The sequence below is a fragment of the Spermophilus citellus genome (genome assembly GCF_964194105.1).
Source record: "Spermophilus citellus genome assembly, chromosome: 8".
Taxonomy (NCBI): domain Eukaryota; kingdom Metazoa; phylum Chordata; class Mammalia; order Rodentia; family Sciuridae; genus Spermophilus; species Spermophilus citellus.
In genome coordinates, this window is record NC_138189.1 from 19784130 (window position 1) to 19794050 (window position 9921).

Sequence of the window (9921 nt, forward strand, 5' to 3'; positions counted from 1 at the left end):
GGGTGGCAAAATTAACGATGGTTGGAGTGGGCTAATGGTTGCGGGTGGCCGAGGGGCTGCGGGCTGCAGAGCTGCTGCATTTCAATGATATGCACTGGGATTTCTCCGCTAACAAGGGTGCCATAAGTCTTAATTACCCAGAACTAAGGCCTCACCTTGCTGCGTGTCCCCTGGGAGCTCCCTGTGAAGTCAGTGGGAGCTTTGCCTGCAGTTCAGCCCCATGAAAAGTTGCCTGCAAATGTTTGCAAATTGCCTTGAGTGCCTCTGAAGGAAACAGGAGGGAATTATTTATTTTTAGACTGTTGGCATAGCCCTGTCCCTGGCTTGCCTGTCACAGACTCCAGTGTGACTCAAATCCCACTCCCTTTGCCTCTGATTAATTCTGAACTGCAGGCCTCTTCTTCATGGTTGATGGAGACACCTTGGAGGTCCTGCCCCCAGCCAAGCCATGGAAATGTCCTGTTGCTCCTACCTCGGACTTAGCAGACACCTCTAAAAAGCCTAATGCATTTTCCATTAGAGAGGCTGATTAGGCCTTCCCTTCTCAGCAGTGGAAAGCAATCTCCCCCATGCAGAGGACATCAGGAGCCCCCAAAACAAACCAAACCTGTTTGTAGTAGATGGTGGTAATGCCTCTGGGCTCCTGCACCCATCCCCCCTGCTGTGATTATCACCTGCTAACAGAACACAGCTGTTCCCTTCTCTGGAGACTTGCCCTGGGAGAAAGGCATCACTCACCTGAAAATGCCTGGGAATGGGGGTTGCCTTCCCTCCAGAGACAGCTCACGGTCACATCTGCCTGATCAGAGGGCACAGAGGGGCAAATCTGCAGCACTGTGCACTCTCCAGAGCTCCCCTGGGACCTGGCTGAAGCCAGACAGCATGGGAGCCTGCCCTCTTTCCCTGGTGCTTTTACAGGCTGGCCTGAGAGTGCTCCCTCAGGAACCCGCCTGCCAAAGAGCCCTGCTCAGACTCAGGGTCTGGGCAACTCACCCAAAGAGGCCTCCCTAACCACCCCCTGCAAGCAAAATAATCCTTCAAAACCTAAAGGCTTCAGTGCTTTCCACTGCCCAGACTCTAGAGCCTGGTTCTGTTTCTTCTTCCAGCCTCCCCTCCACTGGACCTGGGGCCTCACTTTCTCCAGACATTCCCCCACCCCTGCCACCCTTGGACCTCCCTGCTGACCCATGCCACAGATTCCACCATGCTAGAGCTGTGGCTTCCTTGTCTTTCTTCCCTCCAGGTTGCAAACTCCCCCGGTCTTCCCACAACCTACTGCGCATCTGGCGCACGTGAGATCTTCAATAATTATCCCTTGATTGATGCAATTGAACCCATGAATGACGGAACCAGATACTTCATAAATGTTTCATAGTAACAGCCAAATTCCAACTTCAAGTTAATATAATATCAATATTTGCCTCCTTGTGGGTTAAATCTCTCCTAAATAGAAAAATTCACTGGGAATACATTAAAATAATTAAATGCTTTCCATACAGGCATGTATGTTAAGATGTCCAGTACAATTATGTCCAAATGGATGCTGATGCTCCCAGTTTTTGTTTCTTCTGGACCCTGAGCTGACAATCAGAGCCTTCCCAGCCCCCACTGACTAGGAGCAATCCTCTATTGAATTTGAAACCCCTTGCATGCTCCCAACGACAATAACCAAACAATCAGAAAACACGGTGCAATTCCAAGTGGCAGAACAGCTCTGCTCATCTGAGGAAGAAACCCTTGAACGTCAATGAACCGTGCTTCAAATCTGCTATCTCACTGCTCACTTTTCAGAAAACAGCATCACCCTGCGAAGAAGTTGCTCTTGAATGTAAACTTGGTGATGGCCAGAACCCTCTGAGGTTCCGACTTGCCCGGTGGTCCTCACTTTGGCATTGGGTGCCTGGCCGGTGGAGGTGCATTAATTCTCCGCATGGCGACAGGCTGAAACACAAGCGGCATGAACAAATTACCAGTGATAGATATGCAAATGAAACAAGGACAAATATTAAAACAGCCCTATCTCGCTGTGCCGCTACAGCATCTTGTCCAACATTCATGGAAATATTAATCCTTCTGGAATGCTTAGTAATGCATATAGGGGACCGTTCTTGAGGAAGCTAATAATTATCCCTTGTTAGCAAGATCAACTAACTGCAGTCTTTCACTGCGGGGACAGAAAAATATTGTGACTTGCTATGCTGAGTGAAACACAGCGGCAGAATAAATTAGATCATTTAAGCTAACAATAATAAAGACACACAGCTCTACCCCCCCCCTTCTACATATAATTGACAAAATTAACAGAATATAGATGCAGCATTAATAGAAGAATGTATTATGGATGATTGGTGAGACACAAAGGGACAGATCATCGTCCACAGCTATGTCGGTAGAGCTAATATTTATCAGACAACCACTGTGTACAGTATGACTCTTATCAGGAACAAGGATAATAATAAATTACCAGCTGTCAACCACATGTACAATAACTTCATTAGGTGACTAAGCAGCTCCCTTATTAAGTCTTTGCAATCTATTAAATGTCTCATTTTGAAACAATGAACCAAGAGGAATTTATGAATTGTAGATCCCCAGTATTAACCCAAAGGCTCAGCCTTAGAGAGAAAAAAAAAATCTTAGGGAAAAAAATTTCATTTCTGCCAAGGAAAATCTAAGAACATAAGTTAGCAGGCTCTACCAGATGCCTCCGGCTGTGCCATAACAGAGATGAGACAAATATCTAATTCTGCAGGAAAAAATTTATAGACTAGACTTTGAATCAGGCAGAGTCCAAACACCTTTCCTGCCAGGTTCCCAATCAAATGTGAAAGAAATAGCCATGTCCTCACACATCCCAGATCCCCCTCTGCTCTCTGGGTCTGATCAGTATCATGTCCATCACTTCCAAGGGTGTATCCAGACAGAACTCACCGACTCCATCACTGGCTTCATTTGCATAGTGGATGCGGTGGATTGTTTGCAGAGCTGGCTGTCCTCAGTGTACGAACAACTCTCTGCCACGTGGCTTCGCACTGCCTCCCGTTAAGAAGTGGGATCTCTTCCTCCTTGCCAGGAATCTGGGAAGGTTCTTTAAGCGCTTTGACCAAAAGAAAGCCACCAAAGTGATGTTTTGGCGACTTCTGAGCCTAGGCCTTGAGAACTCTTGCAGCATCCATTCCTATGCTCTCAGAACACAGGAAGCCCAGGCTTGCCATCTTGAAGATGAGAAGTCTCACTGAGAGAGAGAAACCCAGCCAACAGCCGTGGTACCAACTGCCAGCCGGGCCAGGCCATCTTGGACCATCTCGTTCCCGTTATGCTGCCAGGTGAGTAACTGATTCCAGAAAAGACCATCCAATTTATCCCAGAGCAAGCTGCTGACCCTCAGAACCATGAACAAACAATCGTATCCTGGACCACTCCAGTCGGGAGCAGATTGTTAGGCAGCGATGAGGATCAGGTAATGAAGAGCGTGGTGGACGCTGTGGCGTTCTGTGCGATGCTTAAAACAGTGAGTCTGCTCTAAGCCCTTCTGCGGAATGCCAGCCTCCAGGACTGCTGAATTGTGAAGCGAAGGAACTTCTTCTCATTTCTTCCCCATCACCTCTCAAAGCAATTCACACCGAGACTGAACAGTTCAACCTCCCCTCGCCGAGGGGATAAATAAAAATTAAGGGCTCAGAAATGCCTGTTTGGGGGTTGATGGATAGTTTGTTGACAGTGAGATGTGTTCCAAGGCAGCCTCGGGTCTGCGTGAGATCTACATGGAGTAGTGCCAGCTTTGACATTGCTGTAGCACCTGTGCCAGGGCCCTGGGCCTACAGGAGCGTCCCTGGGACCACTGGATACTATATCAGTAGGAATCACCAGAGAAATGAGATCAAGAGAATGGATACAGATACCCACAAGGGATGGGTTCCAGGACCCTCCCCCCCACACCCCAGGGATATGGAAATCTACAGAGGCTCAAGTCTCTTATGTAAAATGACATAATATCTTTATATAACCTACACACTCTCCCTTATACTTCAGGTTGTGTCTAGGTATTGCTTGTAATACCCAGTACAATGTAAACACTATGTAAATAGTTGTTAGACTTTATTACGTAGGGAATGGTAACAAGGAAAGTCTTTATAGTACTGACGCCGTTCCTTCCCTAAACATTGTTGATCATTGTCGGTTGTGGAACCTTCAGGTGTGGACCTTCAGGTCCACTGAATGAAACCCGTGGAGTGGGCTGGCGGGGCGAAGAGGCTGCCCAGGGTTTCAGTTCAAGTTTAGAGGCAGTCTGTGGGTAGAACTTCCTCTTCTCCAAGGGAGCCCCGTCTGTGTCTCTTGAGGCTCAACCACATTACAGAGGATCATTGGCTTCACTCAAGGTCTCCTGGTTTATGTGTTCATATCACCTAACACACGGAGAGTCTTCACAGAACCACCTAGAATCATGTCTGACCCCGTTTCCTGGTACTGTGGCTCAGCCAGGTTGATACATTAAATCAACCATCCCAGGTGGTCTTGGGTCGTACTGTGCCCCTCCCCCCAAAAAAAAAAGATGCGCTGAAGTCCAGCCCCTGGGGCTTCAGGAGGTGCCTGGTTTGGAGATAGACTGTTTACTGAGGAAATCAGGTTAAAACGAGGCCACGGTCAGATCCACTATAATTGGTACCCTGATGAAGAGGGGAATGTGGGCAAGAGCAGACCTGGCAGAGGGCAGACAGTGTGAAGACACCCAGGGAGAGATGCTCGTGACCTGGAGAGATGCATCCGATGGCGGGAAAGCACCCAAAGCCACCGGAGGCAGGACCCTCCCTCCAGCTGCCGTGAGGGCCCAGCCCTGCTGACTCCTTAGATCCCAGCCTCTGCAGCCTCCAGAGGCGGGGCGACAGACTTCGTTTTAAGCCTGGAGCATGGGAACTCTGTTAGGAGCTGGGAGCCTGTGTCCAGGTGGGGTAGGAGAGCACAGTCACCTGTATGTACCTCGCCCAGGCATGTAGCTGGGGAGAGACCTTCTCCTCTCGAGCCCACGCCAGGGGCCTTTGATGAGCCCCAGGAGACAAGCCCAAAGGGAGTTTGGAAAGCTCCTATTTCCTCCCAAGAAGCAAGGACGTTCCCTAGATCTCTGGGCCAACTGGGTGGGAGTTTGGGGTAGAGACCTCTGCCTGGGCAGCTATGGAAAGACTGAGCCACATCCAGCACATGGCCAGTGGCCCTAGATCCCAGCTCCTTATGGGGAGAAGCCCCCCTTAGGAGCAACCTAGTAGAAGTCACCCTGAGCTCCCCAAAAGAGCCACTGCCTGGGCTCCGGAGGCAAATGAACCTGCGCCCCTGCTGGCTCAGTCAGCCAGCTGTTGATGATAATGGTTGTCTTTCTATTGAATGCTAAGTGCTTCAGTTACACCATCCCCTTGACTCATTCTAACAGCTCATTTTACAGTTCAAAGGACTGAAGCTCAGAGAGGTTAACTGAATCCCCAAAGCTACACAGCCAGCTATGATTCTAATCCAGGCAGTCTAATCACCAAGCACTCACGCCCAAATTCTTAATCACCATACCTGATAAAAGCATGCCAGGGACATCATGACCCAGTTTCGACTCTTGTACTTAGTTAAGCCAACCAGCAGGCCAGAAAGTACCCACACTGGTAGAAGTTATTTAAAAGTACTCAAAACAGCAAGATTAGGGCTTTGCCCTGAGGGTATTGACAGTCTAATTGGCAGGAGGACACCCACTTGGGGATAATATCGAATGGCATTGCCCCCTTCTTAGGCAGTATGGAAAGTTTAAGTTCACCCCCGGGGAAGGCTTTAGCTACTAGGGACTTCACCATTTTTAATGAGTTGGCATTTTACCCTCCAAATACATCTGCAAGTGAACGCATTTTATTAAGAGAGTTCTCCCAGCCCCGAAAGAGAGTAGAAAACTAAAGGAAGTTGGGCCATTGCTTAAAATGCTAGGCGGCAGGTCTGAGTCGTAGCTAATCACTACCCTAGGCAAATCACTGATTAATTCAGATTCTCTCTCCCCTCACTCGCTGCCTCTGCTACCTACCGGACTCACAGGAATCGGGGTGAGGGCTGGTCAGATAAAAGTGCTGTCACCATCAGCAACCAAAGCCCGAGCGTCTGCCTTCACCGAGTTATTAAGGCAGTACATCAAGAAATGGCTTCCACATTAATCACAGAGGAGAAGTCAGGAGACCTGCATCCTGGAAACAGGACAGCCTCCGAGCGGGGAGAAAGGGCCGCGCCCTGGTGCTGGCTGCCCTCTGCCTCCACACACCTGCTGTCCAAACGTCCAGAGCAAACAGTGGGACCCGGAAGCCACTGGCACCAGGCTGCGACTAAGGAGACAGCTGTCAGACGGGGCAGGCCCGGGGTCAGGTGCGCTGGGACCTGGCAGCCTCACGTGGCTCAGGGGGACTGTGGCCCAGAGGATGCCACCTGCGAGGGATGGGGGGGAGGGTGGGACCATGGCTGCAGAGGTGGTCTGGGGACTGCTGAATCTGGCTCAGCCCTGGCTCCAGGAGGCCTCACGGTGGAGGCTGAGGAGTTTCCTAGGGCTGCCGTGAAACAGTGCCATAGGCTGGTTGCTCAGTCTGCAGACTGGAAGTCTGAAAGTCGCCATTGGTGGGGTGTATCCTCTGAGGGCTCTTAGGGGAACCCCTCCAGGCCTGTCTCCTAGCTTCTGGAGAAGACTTGGTTCTCTTGCCTCGGGGATGCCTCCTTCCAAACCAGCCTGTTTTCACGTGGCCTCGGGAGCAGCCTAGCAAAAGGCTGCCTGGGTCTCAATTCCCCTCGTCTTAAAGGACACTAGTCGCACAGGAGTAGGGTCTGCTAGAGTTTGGGACTGAAATGCGTCCCCCAAAGGCCCCTGTGTGTTGCAGGCTTCGTCTGCAGGAAGGCACTCCTGGGAGGCTGTGGGAGTTTGAAGAGGTGCAGCCTAGTAGAGTGTCATTAGGTCACTGGAGATGTGCCCTCCAAGGGGACAGTAGGACCTTGGTCCCTTCTTCTTCTTCTCTTTCAACTCCACCCTTGGATCCTGCCGCCATGTGCTGCCTCACTGCAGGCCCAAAGCAATGGGCCAACTGATCGTGGACTGCAGCATCGGAAACCATGGGCCAAAATAGCCCTTTTCTCTTTATAAGTTGATTATCTCAGATATTTGTTATAGTAACAGAAACTAACACAGGGCCTATCCTGATGACCTCATCTTGACTTTATGACATTTGTACAGAACTTGTTTCCAAAGAGGGTCACATCCACAGGTACTGGACATTAGGGCTTCAACATGTCTTTTTGGCAAAATTCAACCAGGAATAATGACCCTAACTGGGCTATTAGACCCCCTGGACTGAAGCATGGGTACTATTTGATTCATCTCATATTTCCAGGGACTGGCACCCTGCCTGGACAAATAACTAATGCCCAATAAGTGCTGAAGTAATGAACGAGCAATATCTGTTTCATGGGTTACTGGGTAAAAAACCTGAGAGCAAAATCCTGACTCTGCTATTTCCTTCCTCGATGGTCGCTGACAAGTCATTTGGCAGCTCAGGACCTCAGCTTCCTCCTCTCCAAAATGGCTACAATTTGACAAGAAGCCAAGAGGATCTCATATATAAAATGACTGGCACATGGTAGGATGTTCAGCAAATGGGAGGTATTAGTTTAAAAGAAAATTCCAAATTTAACCTTGCTTTGCTACCCTCTATTTTTTTTTTTTTTGGCCATATTCACTTCATCATATTAATTTTTCAAGGTTTAAAACAACCCCAACACATATTAGGCAAATCTAACTATATTAATCCTATAAATGTTTTCAGTTTGCAGTAGCAAAACCCCCATTTCAATGCCATAACTTGCATAATGCCCTACTACACTAGCTTCAGGCAGGGCTTGATCCAGAATCCAAAATATGGGATTTCCTCTGCCTCTTGGGCAGCCGTTATCACACTGAAGTCTTCCCCTTTTCACAATGCCAGGGGAAGGAGATGCCTTTTTTATTGCAACATCAGAAAAGATCCAAGGAAGATCCTGGCTTGAATCATGCGCCTATCTCCGAACTGGTTATTATGGCCAAGAGCATAGAACGTGTGAACTGGTCCATTCTGGGTCATGTGAATGCGGAAGAACAGAGTCAGACTTCTGTGCAGTGGGTTCCCTGTGGAAATGAAGAGTTCTATTTCCAAAAAGGGTACTAGAAAGATTTAAATAGGAAACGCTCTGACCCTTGAAACTGCCCACAGGCCAGGAAATAAATGAGGCTAAAAACAATCATGTTTCTGGAAAAGTACTCAGAGTAATTTTCAAAGTAAAAATAAAAATAAAAATGGAATCCATAACTTACAAACAGTGACTTGCTGCTTCAATATAAAAATGTTTCTCTGCCTCTGTGACCCTTGTAGCTGGGTCAATAACTGCGGGCGGGAGGGCTAGCGGGTGTCACATGGACTGAGACAGCCTATCAATATCTCAGTGGAGGTCCCTGCAAGGGAGACTGGACACGGCCGAGTGCGGTATTCCTTGTGGATATACTGAGGTCCCTCCAGTTATAAGTGGGGGAGCAGAGAAGGGAGTCCAGGGGCAGAACACCCAAGTGCCCAGGGGCTCCTACCCAGGAAGGAAGAGCCCTGTCCGAATCCACTTAGCCGGGCCTCTGACTGGTTTTCTACTTGTTAGTTTTTACTATGGTTTTATGAAAAATAACCCATAACTCAGGTTTAATTTCCCTTGGGGAGACGGCTTTGAAATAACTATCAAATCTTTTTTCTTTTCCCCTCTTTTTTTTTGCTACTCTAAGCAAACTGGGAAATATTTCTCCCTGAGGGACCAAAGTCCAGCCATTCATGCAATAATCATTTTAACACTATTTGTTTCTTATTCTTTTAAAAAAATAAATTCTGACACTGTTAGTGTACAGTCCTTCTCATTCTATATTTCTGTTAGTTTTTTTTTTTTTCATGAGCGACACAGATAACAGGCCTATATTTCGGTTTTTGGAAAAATTCGACTTAACATCCCAGCCAGGGGTAGACTTGCTAGGATTTGTTCAGTGTTTGACCTCGGGTTTGGAAGTGTCATTTCATTGACAACCACAAGAGGCATCGTGCCCACTTTATAGAGGAAAAACTGAGTCCCAAAGAGGCAAAAGCTTATGAAATTGTCCCAAATAGACTTGAGCTGAAATCACCTGACCAAAGAAAAATACCTGACATTTCCTGTTCTGAAACCTCATGCAGTGTCTCATTTAATCTTCTCAAGAAAACCTGTAAGCTAGATAGGACCATCATCCTCATTTTACAGATAAATCAAGGTTTAGAGGATTAAAATAAATCAGTAAGTCTGCATTTTTTATCTATTCTTATTAGTTACACATGGGAATCAAATGTACTTTGACATACTATGTGTATAAGGAGTATAATTTCTCGTTCTTGTGGTTGTACCTGATGTAGAAGTACATTGGTTGTACAGTCATATATGAGCATAGGAAAGTCATGTCTGATTCATTCTACTGTCTTTCCTATTCCCATCCCTCCTGTTCCCTTCACTCCCCTTTATCTAATCCAAAGTACTTCTATTCCCCTACCCCCACCCCTGCTTGTGTGGGTTACCATCCACATATCAGAGAGAACATTTGGCCTTTGGTTTTTGGAACTGGATCATTTTACTTAGTATGTTTGTCTCCAGTTTACTGGCAAATGCCATAATTTCATTTCTCTTTATGGCTGAGTAATATTCCACTGTGTGTATGTACCACATTTTCTTTATCCATTCATCTGTTGAAGGGCACCTAGGCTGGTCCCTGGCTTAGCTATTGTGAATTGAGCTGCTGTAACCATTGATGTGGCTGTGTCACTGTAGTACGCTGACAGAGAACTTGTCCCCAGGTCTCACTTGCTGAGAAAGCTTCAGATCTGGGGG